General features: G+C 49.4%; 1 pseudogene across 1 annotated transcript; it reads left to right on the top strand.

The window, feature by feature from the left end:
- The first annotated feature begins 76 nt into the window (after nt 1-76).
- On the top strand, nt 77-4,528 carry LOC308239018 (elongation factor 1-alpha 1-like; annotated as a pseudogene). The gene is made up of 3 exons: nt 77-89; nt 2,680-3,182; nt 3,416-4,528. The product of its transcript is annotated as an elongation factor 1-alpha 1-like (transcript).
- The last annotated feature ends 7,098 nt before the right edge of the window (nt 4,529-11,626 follow it).

Below are 11,626 nucleotides of genomic sequence, written 5' to 3' on the forward strand. Positions count from 1 at the left end.
ACTGGGGCTACTTTATCTGATCTTAAACCCTCCTCAATTAAGAAGCACTCTCCCTTGGAGTAAAGCTTCTATACAAATGGTAGGGACAGGTAAATCAGAACCAGTTCCCTTCTAGTTAGGGAATGTTATGGGGCAATATACAGGATGTCCCAAAAAATGTATACATACTTTAACAGCTGCTAGCTCAATTGTTGTTTCTTTCTTTTCAAATTTAACCCATTGAAATTAATTATTCAAAGTGTGTATACATTTTTTGGAGACACCCTGTATATATATATATTTTAAAAATTTTATTGATTTCAGAGAGGAAGGGAGGAACGGAGAAAGAGAGAGAGAGAGAGACAGAGAGAGAGACAGAGAGAGAGAGAGAGAGAGAGAGAGAGAGAAACATCAGTGATGAGAGAGAATCATGGATGGGCTGCCTCCTGCACACCCCACACTGGGGATCAAGCCCGAAACCTGGGCATGTGCCCTGACTGGGAATCGAACCCTCACCTCCTGGTTCATAGGTCGACGCTCAGCCACTGAGCCACGCCGGCCGGGCTACCCTGTATATTTTTATTAGTTAAATCTGCCCCAATTCACCTGATAGGGTGATATTTTCTTTTCTTTTTTAAGTGAAAGTGAGTTTATTAGTGAAGCAGTGAGATAAAGAATGGGTCCCTTCACAGACAAAGCAGCTGAGATTTCCTTGAAATCAAGGATGGCCACATATCCTTTTCCAGAAGGGTGGAATGTGTTTAGAAGTAAATTATTCAGATACTGAATTGGGAAAATAATGATTTTAAAGGAACCCCGTAAGAGGAAACTGATCTTGAAATTGACTGAAGGTTTGTTACAGGTCATTCCAATACAACTTTAGGCCTTTTCCAGTCATGACTGTCCTTTATGCACGAGCTGGAATTTAGTCCACTATGCAGGATTACTTCTTAAATGGGGGCTTGTAACTTTAAGTATGAGGCCTGTAATTCTCCTATCCTTCCAGTAAAAAACAAAAACACTGAAATGGGAAAGGATGGAGATTTGTACAGGATCCCCTACCTATCTGGGGAGGAGCAGGGGGTGGGAGTGTGCAAGGCTAGTTCCTGGTGAGTAGGGCCCCATGTGAGAAAAGGGGAAACTTGAGGCCTACAATGGAAGCAGGCAGGGTAGGGGCCTCAAACCCTTCCTGCCTGCCTTCCTGTGCCCCCTTAGGGGGCTGCCCAGCCTAGTGCAGGGGCTAGGGAGGCAGGGAAGGAAGAAAAGAAGGTGTGAGCTGCACCTGGGGAGACACAGGTAGTTTGGGGCATCTTGGGGCCAAGCAGCCCCATCCATTGGACACACCTGTTGCTGCCGCCAGTCAGCAGCAGGTGTGGCCAATGGATGGGACTGCTTGTCAGAGCAGGATGGGGCTCTGGCCCCTTCAAGGCCAGGGGAGCCCTCCAGGGTAGCCAGGCGGTGCCCGGAGTGACTTGTGGGGCTGGGTGCTGAGGCCTGGCCTGCCCTGCCACCCGCAGCCCAGGGGACGTCTCCTTGGAGCCGAGCCAGCGCCCAGAACATGGGGCTGGGAGCCCCAAGGAGAGGACCTTCTTACTTTAACACAAAATTATCGTGTAACTTTCATTGTATTTATTTATGTATTTTTAAAGTACACCCTTTAAAATTAGCCTTATGCATGTCTTCTTTTTGAAATATATGTATTATTTCAGAGAGGAAGGGAGAGGGAGAGAGAGAGAAACATCAATGAAGAGAGACAATCATCGATCAGCTGCCTCCTGTATGCCCCGCACTGGGGATGGAGCCTGCAACCCGGGCATGTGCCCTTGGCCGGAATCGAACCCGGGACCAGTCCCCAGGCCGATGCTCTGTCTGCCCAGCCAAACCGGCGAGGGCGTGTAACTTTTATCTGAAAGGCGAGAAGACACATTGCCATCCTGTCCCAAGTCACAGGCTAGTAAAGGACAGTGTGACACCCTCGCTCAGGGCCCAGAGGGGCCTCTGGAAGCCCCACCGGCCCCGCACCCAGGACGGGCGTCTCCCCTCCCGCATCCCCAGCTCCCCCACAGCCCGCACCTTCTCCTCATGATGGAAGTCCACGACCTACTCCCCCGGAACCGAGCGCTGCAACCAGCCCCTAGCACCAGCTGGCACAGGATCTGCCACTTCCCAAGCCATCAGGCAACCACAGGGCTTTTAAAGCAAGCCCCACAGCGGAGCAGGCCGGAGATTGGTGCTCCTTCCTGTCGCTCCTCGCCAAATCCCGCCCTCTCCCCGCCCCCAGCGGCCCCGTGCAGGTTTGATTCCAAGTGCACTCCATTGCCTGGAGGGGGGAAGAGCATAGGAGCCCACTGCCCAGGTGCTGCACATAAAGGCTTGCTCCCAACCAGCGGGGTGTGGCCTGCGCGGGTTACTAGAAAGGCCTGGGGCCTTGCTTCCCTAGCTCATCTGAGCAGCGAGCCTGGGAACTGATCTTTGGTGGCAATATTCCCCAGATGTAGGAAAAAGTGCCCTAAAGGGCAGGGAGCCCTGCTCAGGGCCAGGAACTTTCTAGACCAGTGATCCCCATAATTCCGTTCAGTGAATATGGTCCCCCTTTTACAGAGCCAGGCAACTGTCTCACAAAGGTTTATTAGCTTTTTCACAACGGGTTTGCCGACCGAACACAGGTGTCGTGAAAACCACCATGAACTCAAACCCAAGATGGGAAAGGAAAAAAGACCCACATCAACATCGTCGTTATTGGACACGTGGATTCCAGCAAGTCTGCCACTACTGGCCATCTGATCTACAAATGTGCAGGGATCCACAGAAGAACCATCGAGAAATTTGAGAAGGAGGCTGCTGAGGTGGGGAAGGGCTCCTTCAAGTATGGTATCACCACTGATATCTCCCTGTGGAAATTTGAGACCAGCAAGTATTATGTGACCATCATGGATGCCCCAGGGCACAGAGACTTCATCGAAAACATGATTACAGGCACATCTCAGGCCGACTGTGCTGTCCTGATTGTTGCTGCTGGTGTTGGTGAATTTGAAGCAGGCATCTCCAAGAATGGACAGACCCGTGAGCATGCCCTTCTGGCCTACACACGGGGTGTGAAACAGCTGATTGTTGGTGTTAACAAAATGGATTCCACTGAGCCACACTACAGCCAGAAAAGATACGAGGAAATTGTTAAAGAAGTCAGCACCTACGTTAAGAAAGTTGGCTGCAGCCCTAACTGGTTTTGCTCAGTGGATAGAATGTGGGCCTGCGGACTCAAGGGTCCCAGGTTCGATTCCTGTCAAGGGCATGTACCTTGGTTGCGGGCACATGCCCAGTAGGGAGTGTGCAGGAGGCAGCTGATCGATGTTTCTCTCTCATCGATGTTTCTAACTCTCTATCCATCTCCCTTCCTCTCTGTAAAAAATCAATAAAATATATTTTAAAAAAAAAGAAAGTTGACTACAACCCTGACACAGTAGCATTTGTGCCAATTTCTGGTTGGAATGGTGACAACATGCTGGAAGCAAGTGCTAATATGCCTTGGTTCAAGGGATGGAAGGTCACCCGTAAAGATGGCAATGCCAGTGGAACCACACTGCTTGAAGCTCTGGATTGCATCCTGCCACCAACTTGTCCAACTGACAAGCCCCTGGGTCTGCCCCTCCAGGATGTCTAAAAAATTGGTGGTATTGGTACTGTCCTTGTGGGCAGGGTGGAGACTGGTGTTCTCAAGCCCGGCATGGTGGTCACCTTTGCTCCAGTCAATGTTACAACTGAAGTAAAGTCTGTTGAAATGCACCGTGAAGCTTTGAGTAAAGCTCTTCCTGGGGACAATGTGGGCTTCAACGTCAAGAACGTGTCTGTCAAAGATGTTCGCCGTGGGCAATGTGGCTGGTGACAGCAAAAATGATCCACCAATGGAAGCAGCTGGCTTCACAGCTCAGGTGATTATCCCCAACCACCCAGGCCAGATGAGTGCTGGATATGCACCTGTGCTGGATTGTCACACAGCTCACATTGCTTGCAAATTGGCTGAGCTGAAGGAGAAGATTGATCGTCGTTCTGGGAAAAAGCTGGAAGACGGCCCCACGTTTTTGAAATCTGGTGATGCTGCCATCGTTGATATGATTCCTGGCAAGCCCATGTGTGTTGAGAGCTTCTCTGACTACCCTCCTCTGGGCCGTTTTGCTGTTTGTGACATGGGACAGACAGTTGCTGTGGGTGTCATCAAAGCAGGGGACAAGAAGGCAGCTGGAGCTGCAAAGTCACCAAGTCTTCCCAGAAAGCTCAGAAGGCTAAATGAATATTATTCCCAACACCTGCCACCCCAGTCTTAATCAGTGGTGGAAGAACGGTCTCAGAACTGTTTGTCTCAATGGGCCATTTAAGTTTAATAGTAAAAGACTGGTTAATGATTACAATGCATCGTAAAACCTTCAGAAGGAAAGGAGAATGTTTTGTGGACCATTTGGTCCTTTGTGTGTGTGGCAGTTTTTAAATTATTAGTTTTTAAAATCAGTACTTTTTAATGGAAACAACATGACCAAAAATCTGTCACAGAATTTTGAGACCCATGAAAATAACAAAGGTTAATGAGAAACCTGTGTGTTCTTTTGGTCAACACTGTAACTTTCTGTTACACTACTTAGGTAAAAGACTTCAGGATTGCCAGGACCTATTTCCAGTGTTATATCTGCTGATACTTTACAATTGGATAGTTCTGTTAACATTTTTTTCTGGGTGGGAACTTCAGGGTTTTTTGTGGGAATTTTTCGCCACTGAATCACCTGTCTCTTCATGGTAAAAGCTATGGGAAAGGGGATCTGTTGGTGTAACACTAAATAGATTAGGACAGGTAAGCAGAGTAACTTTGTGTTTGTAAACTAGTTTGTAAAGGCCACGTGTTAACATGAAATTTTGTAGTTACATCAATATTGAGTAAGTTTGTTGGTATGTAAAATTTTAGTTTTCCAGTTTTACTGGAATGTGAATTCACATTTACACATGCTGAGGTAGTTTAAGAATCTTAAGTGAGGTGTTTGTTTTTTTTTAAATATATTTTATTGATTTTTTACAGAGAGGAAGGGAGAGGGATATAGAGTTAGAAACATCGATGAGAGAGAAACATCGATCAACTGCCTCCTGCACACCCCCTACTGGGGATGTGCCCACAGCCAAGGTACATGCCCTTGACCAGAATCGAACCCGGGACCCTTCAGTCCACAGGCCGACGCTCTATCCACTGAGCCAAACCAGTCAGGGCTTAAGTGAGGTTTGAATAGTATTGAGCACTGTCTTGCTGCAGTTATTGTATCCAAATTCTTGGAAAAATAAATTGATGCTGGGACAAAGAAAGGTTTATCAATCACTTTTCTTCAGAGATTTTTGGTTACACATTATCCTGGTATGTGGATATCTTATAATTCAACTATTTTATATTGATGGATACTTAAATCACAATTTTTACAAATAAATGTCTTTGGACATAAATCTTTGCATCATGCATTGTTCTAAGGTTGATTCCTACAAGGTAACTACTGCACACTCCCTTTCCAGAGAGGTTAGTTATTCACTGGAGGCCCGGTGCATGAAATTTGTGCACAGGTAGGGTCCCTAGGCCTGGCCAGTGATTGGGGCCCAGCACGGCCTTCCTTCTCCCCTTCCTGTCCCCCCACCCCCCTGCTATCAGCTGCCAGCCAGGGCCTTCCTTCATTCTGCCCCCTAGCTGTCAGCACAAGTCATAGTGGGTGGTAGAAATCCCAAGGGGACAATTTGCATATTCACCGTTTATTATATAGGATGTGCCCCACCCACGAAGCGAGCCTCACCGGCAGAGCACCTCCTCTCAGCCTGGGCAGCTCTGACCACTGCTGTCCTTTTAAACCTCTTCGTGGGAAAAGTGGCATTTCTTTCTTCACACTTGCTTAATTACAACTGAACCGCACCTATTCCCCCTGGGTATTGGCCAACTGCAACTTCCAGAAACTATCTCCCTTTGCCCTTTCCATGAAGGAAAAGTAAAGGATGCTTGCTTGCACTCAGGCCCCCATATTCCTTTCGGAAGAACCTCCACTCTCCCTCTGGGGGGCACACCTGCACCTTTCCCTTCCTCTACCCCCAGGTGCACTGCCTTTACCATCCTCCCATCTAAGCTCCAAGGGCCCCTCCTTTACCTCTATGACTTGTTTCCGAAGCCCATTGCTTCTGTGGATTACTTCTTCTACCTCTGTGATTTCCCAAATAAATGTTCTCTTATTTAAAAAAAAAAGTAACAATAAGATAAAATAAAGAACAACCTCATTGGTGCTTTCAACATCCTTTAACTTGTCAGCAGTGTGCTCAACGTTTGCCCACTAATATAGTGGCCCTTAGGCACCACGTTTAAATTTTATCTTATTCTTTGTTGATTAATTTGCCAGTTTTTCAGGAAGCTTCAAAAATTTGGGATCCTTACGCATGTACCCAGGCCAGTGTGGTAAGGATGCAGAGATAAGACAATTTTGCTGTCATGTCCTTTACGCTGTAGTTCTGAAGCCAACCAGGTCATAGATTCATTGGATGATGGGCACTCTGAGCATATGCTCAATGTCTAAAACACTGTGTAGCCCAAGCTGGTTTGTCTCAGTGGACAGGGTGTCAGCCTGCGAACTGAAGAGTTCCGGGTTTGATTCCCATCAAGGGCACATGCCTTAGTTGCAGACTCCTTCCTGGTTCTGGTCCTGGTTGGGGGCATGAGGGAGGCAACCAATCAATGTGTCTCTCTCGCATCGGTGTCTCTCCCTCTCCCTTCCACTCTCTCTAAAAATCAATGGAAAAAATATCATCGTATGAGGATTTAAAAAACAAACAAACAAAGAGTATTTCAGGAAGGAAAGCATGGTCATTAATGAAATCAAGTGAGTAGAGGACAGAGAGACCACAAATAGGTGTGGTTGCAATTCACAATTTTTAAAAGGTAAAGGGAGAGAAAGGCCACTGGAACCAGCAATTAGGAGGGCACTGGTGGCTTGTATAGGAGGAAGGACCATTGCTGATGCCGGAAACTGCTCTAACAGGGGACACAATCTTTCATTTGGTACTAAAAAATAAAGTAAAATAAAAATGCTGAAAACTAAACTGCCTCCTTAATTTGAAACAATAACAAACACTTTTTTTGAAATCCTCACTAAGGATATTTTTCCACTGATTTTTAGAGGGAGTGGAACAGAGAGGGAAAGACAGCAAGAAATATCAATGTGAGAGAAACATATTGATTGGTTGCCTCCTGCATATGCACAGACCAGGGCCGGGCCGTGAAGGAGCCTGCATCCGAGGTACGTGTCCTTGATGGAAATCAAACACAGGCCCCTTGGGTCCACTGGCCAATGCTCTATCCACTGAGCAAAACTGGCTGGGGCAACAAACACTTTTTTAAGTGTAAGGAGTCACAGAATTTTAGAAATGGAAGGGTGCTTACTGATCATCTATCTGATCCATCTCCTCGTTCTATGGTTCTGAAAACTCCAGTAACAGGGCGAGTTTCCAAGAAGACCCAGAGCAGACCCAGAGCAGGCCCAGAGCCACGACGGGCCAATCCACGGAGCATGTGAAGCCCCCCGGGGAACCCCTGTGCTTCACGAGCAAAGATGGAAGGGCTGGTCCAGCACGAAACACATAACATTGAACGTAGAGGCTTTATTTACAATGGGACTCAAACAGGATGTAGCCAAAGATCCTCCTCCTCCATGTCTTCTCAGCATGGGCTGTACTTCATCACCAAAACAGGAAAACACCCTTGGGCAGGGTGACTCCCTCCTCTGATGTGTCCCCTAAATCCCAAACAAGTCCCGTTGCCCAGCCCTGAGCAGGGTGGCTGGGGGGACGCGGACTCGGCAGCTGCGCCCCATGAGGCAAGCGCTGTTGGTGACTGCTGTCGTCAGGAAAATGAACCTGTACCCTGAGGACCAAAAGCACCAGCCAGGTGAGCACCAGCAGATCAGTGGCCCCCAACACGGGCCACACTACATAGAACCCCTCCACAGCTGGGCTGGATCCAAGAACCAGTTCACAGGCTCGGGGCACAGTGACTGGCCACGCCCTGGAACTGGGCTCCTAACTCTCCAGCCCACAGCAAGCGCTACCCAGAGGGCAGCAGAGAACCTTCCCGAGTACTGCCCTTTGCAGCCCAGAGCCCGTCCACGACCTGCTGTCACCCTTCCGTTCTCGCTCACCTTTCTCTCTGCCCAGGAACCGCAGGGCTGAGATCTCCGAGAAGGTGCAGCCCCCCAGGAACACCTCCAGGATGAGGTGCAGGGCCTCGCTGGGAGCCTTGTCGTCCTTGGTCCCGCCTGTGGGGAGCAGACCAGACTCGCCTTTTTGTTTTTGTTTTTGTTTTTTTTTTGTTTAATCCTCACTTGAGGATGTTTTCCCATTGATTTTTAGGGAGAGGGGAAGAGAGAGGGAAAGACCGAGAAAAACACACCGATTGGTTGCCTCCTGCATGTTCCCCGACAGGGTCTGGTCCAGGGAGGAGCCTACAACCCAGGTACGTGCTTTTGACCGGAATCAAACCCAGCACCCTTGGGTCCATAGCCCACACTCTATCCACTGAGCCAAACTAGCTAGGGCCAGACTCAGCCCTTGCCTGGCACGCTGGCACCACGGACGCGTTAAGCCACCTCTGGCCCACCCGGCCCCGCTGCCAAGGCCACGCACCTGTGAAGGCCAGCTCGCTGCAGTTGACCAGCTGCAGCACCTCGTCCAGGCCCTGCCAGCTCCTCCGCTCCAGCACCTGGGGGGTCACGAGAGTGAGTTTCAGGTCTAAGGCAGGATGGGGTTTATTATTTATTTTTTAAAATATTTTTATTGATTTCAGAGAGGAAGGGAGAGGGAGAGAGATATATAAACATCAATGATGAGAGAGAATCATTGATCGGCTGCCTCCTGCATGCCCCCTCCTGGAGAGCTAGACTGCAACCCGGCTCGTGCCCTTGTCTGGAATCGAACCCGGGGACCCTTCCGACCTCAGGCCGACGCTCTTCCCACTGGGCCAAAGGGCAACAGGATGGGGTTCAGGAAAGGAAGGTCACAGCGGCCCAACCATCCCATTTCTTGCTAGTTAGCAGGGCAGTCAAAACTTGGGACAGAACAGAGACCAGGAGAAAGCAGAGAGAGGGAGACACGCATGGGAGCGAGGGTCAGGTGTTCTCACCTGCTCCATGACGCGGCAGCTGAGGGGCACATAAGCGCCACTGAAGACATACGCCATGTTGCGTGGCACCTTCAGATTGTACTCGCCATCCACACGTGGGATCTAGACGGCAAAGCAAGTGACAGCTCAGCTCTCTGGTCGTTTACAGGGTCAGAGAGAAGGGCAGGTCCCCAGAATGGTTCTTCCTTCAATTAAAGGGAGAAGCAGCCACGGCCTGAAAAGCAGAGTCCAAACAAGATTCCGGCTGCTGGTCAGCGCCCGCCGATTTTCTTTAATATATATATTTTATTGATTTTTTACAGAGAGGAAGGGAGAGGGACAGAGAGTTAGAAACATCGATGAGAGAGAAACATCGATCAGCTGCCTCCTGCACACCTCCCACTGGGGATGTGCCCGCAACCAAGGTACATGCCCTTGACCGCAATCGAACCTGGGACATTTCAGTCCACAGGCCATCGCTCTATCCACCGAGCCAAACCAGTCAGGGCTCGCTGATTTTCTTGACTGAGCTCTTACGCTCCCTGAGAAGTGCTGGGGGGAAGGGGCCCCTATCCCACGCCTCGGTGATGTGGGACGTGTCTGTCACTGAAGCAGCACTTAGCCCATCTCTGGCCTTGTCAGGCGCTTGTTACACGTTTCCTCACAATGCATCTGTGTGCCTTATCTCATTAGTATGTGCAGCCCGTGCTATCACGCTGTGAAAGATAGAATCTTGTTTTTGAATCCTCACCCTAGGATATTTTCCCATTGATTTTTAGAGAGAGTGGAAGGGAGGGGGAGAGAGAGAAGCATCCATGTGAGAGACACATTGATTGGTTGCCTCCCACACAATGCCTGATGCGGGCCGGGGAGAAGCCCGCAACCAAGGTGCGTGTCCTTAACCGGGAACAGAACCCGTGACCCTTCAGTCTGCAGGCCCGTATCTAGTCAAGTAGCCGGAACCATCACATCTCTAAGCTGTTCATCCACAATTCCCTGGATCTCATGAGACATTCACCACCCTCTCCCCACCCCTCTTCCTCCTCCTACAGGGTGCCAGCTCTCTACAGGGCAAACACATAGATGTATGGGCTGTGGAGTCACAGTGACCTGGGGTCCAATGTGACTTACAATTTGAGGGATCTTAGACAAGTCACTTATCCTCTCAGTTTCCTTCTCTGTAGAATGAAGGTAAAACTAACCTTTGTGAGGATTAAAGGAGAAACCATATCTAAAGGGCTTAGCATGCGGTGAGTGTCCAATAACCGGGAACAGCTCCCCCTAGTGGACGTGGCGGTAATGACAGTAACAGTAGGAATCGCACTGTGCTTCCTGCTCAGCTCTCTCCAGGGGTGCTGCCTGTGCAGAGAAGAGGAGGGGAAGGGTTCCCTGTGCTCCGTACTCACCTGCAGCCTTGTCTGTCACCAGCTTGCTCACTTTACTCTCCACAGCGGTGAGGGTGTCCCCAGGTGTCTGCTCAGTCAGGAGCCCCGCCAGCCGCAGGTTGAGAAGGTCAAGCAGGTGCTTGGGGCCATAGCTCTGCAGGAAATGCAGGTGAGTCTTTCCTGAGCGCCCAGCAGGGGTCTAGCACTGTTTGGTGGCTTGGAGGCGAGGGCGGCAAGGGAGGCGAGGGATGGGAGGGTTGTGCAGTCTACGCCTTATGGAGCTCATACTTGTTCATGTAAAAGGTTTTCTTATCAGAAATAACCAAACACCAAACCCAGAAGAAGAAAGGCATATGAAACTCTTAAAGTCCAGAGAAAGCTACTGATTGGAGGATGGTGGGGGAGGCTTCACAGGTAAGACGTGACAAAAAGACCTGGAAGGAAGCTTGTCAATATCTCACAAGGTGCTAAAGTGAGGGAGAGTGGGGGCGAGAACTCAGACCCTGGTCCAATAGCTGAATTGTTCAGTGTTCCTGGCACTGGCCAGAACCATGAGAAACGGGCGTGGGAAGGGTGTCTGCTGAAAGGTGACTATCCTGAGAACCTCTGAGAGGAAGGCCAGATGGAGACAGATGGGGACAGGCACAGGAAAGGGGCCGTTTCTTCTTTTACCTCGTTCAAAAATGTCCAATGAGCCCCAGCTGGTTTGGCTCAGTGGATAGAGTGTCAGCCCGCGGAATGAAAGGTCCCAGGCTCACTTCCGGTTAAGGGCACATGCCCTGGTTGCGGGCTCAATTCCCAGTAGGGGGCGTACCGGTGGCAGCCAATCAATGATTCTCTCTCATCATTGATGTTTCTATCTCTCTCTCACTCCCCCTTCCTCTCTGAAATCAATATAAATATATATATTTTAAAATGTCCAATGAGCCCCCTCCATAAAGATCCCTCACAAAGACATTCTTTTGAAGCCCTGGCTGAGTAGCTATTGGTTAGTGTCATCCCGATACACCAAGGTTGTGGGTTCATTCCCGGTCAGGACACATACAAGAAGCAACCAACCGATGCATAAATAAGCGAAACAAAAATCCATGTTTCTCTCTGTCTTTCT

The sequence above is a fragment of the Plecotus auritus genome (genome assembly GCF_963455305.1).
Source record: "Plecotus auritus genome assembly, chromosome: 15".
Classification (NCBI taxonomy): Eukaryota; Metazoa; Chordata; class Mammalia; order Chiroptera; family Vespertilionidae; genus Plecotus; species Plecotus auritus.